Genomic DNA, 1,143 nt, shown 5'->3' with positions numbered 1-1,143 from the left:
TGCAGCAAATTTCGTCGAATATGGTTTGTTTTTCATTGTTTTTTGCGGTATTTTAAAATATATTCGACGAAATTTGCTGTAAAATATGCGAAAAGCTAAAAATGAGTAAATTTAATATTTTCCCGCCGGGTTACTGTCGCACTCGTTTCAACTGTTTCCGGTTGTTTACGCTTTCAGATATTTGTTTACAAACTTCGCATACAACCTTTTTTTTTCTCTGACAAGGATAATATCATCTTTAATTTGGTTTATAAAATCTTGAATGTTTTATCAAAATATCGACAAATGGCGCGAGGAAGAGATGATAATTATCGGAAAATGATGTGATTTTGTTAGATGTGTCCCGTCTAGTTACTGTTACTGTAGACAACGATCGGTGCGGCGTGTTTGTGGACTTTTTTTTCCATTATTTTTTATCGTTGAATGTTGTCGCGCTTTCTCCTTTTACGTTTTTTTCAGACTTTTAGCGGAACTTTTTTTTTAAATTCCTCGAAAAACTTTCGAGAAATTTTTGTCGAAAATTCCTCGAAAGTTTCTCGAAAAAGGCATTTCTCGAGAAATTTTTTTTCGAAAAGACACACTGGTGTATTTAGTCCTCGAGGAAAATAAAAATTTTACCGAAAATTTACCGGTAACTTACCGGTAATTTATCGGTAAAATACCGATAAATTTTCGGTAGTTTTCAAATTTTTATCGGTAATTTACCGGTAAAACTACCAAAAAAGCCGTTACCGGTAAGCAGTATGCCTTATCGACAAATGATTTGTCGACAAACGCCCTTTTCGACAAATTTATCGACAAATTTATCGACAAATTTACCGGTAAATTTATCGGGAAATTACCGACAAATTTGTCGATAAAAATGCTGTTTGTCGACAAAAATTGGGCAATTACTCTTTGACTACACCACTCTTTGACTACACCTACTCTTTGACTCCACATTCTCTTTGACTACATTTATCTCTTTGACTACACTTGTCTCTTTGGCTACACTTGTCTCTTTGACTACACTTTTTTGTTTTATAGTACTTTTTGACTGAATTTATTGGAGTTTCCGATTTTTGTCTCATATTATAGGCTTAGGCTAAAACACCAGTTTTCCGGTAACTTTTCAGCCTAAGCATTGAATTCCACCACATGGAG

This window comes from Caenorhabditis briggsae (assembly GCF_000004555.2).
Source record: "Caenorhabditis briggsae complete genome, chrIII, whole genome shotgun sequence".
NCBI lineage: Eukaryota > Metazoa > Nematoda > Chromadorea > Rhabditida > Rhabditidae > Caenorhabditis > Caenorhabditis briggsae.
The sequence above is the reverse complement of the archived record's forward strand: the minus strand, read 5'-3'. Positions refer to the sequence as shown.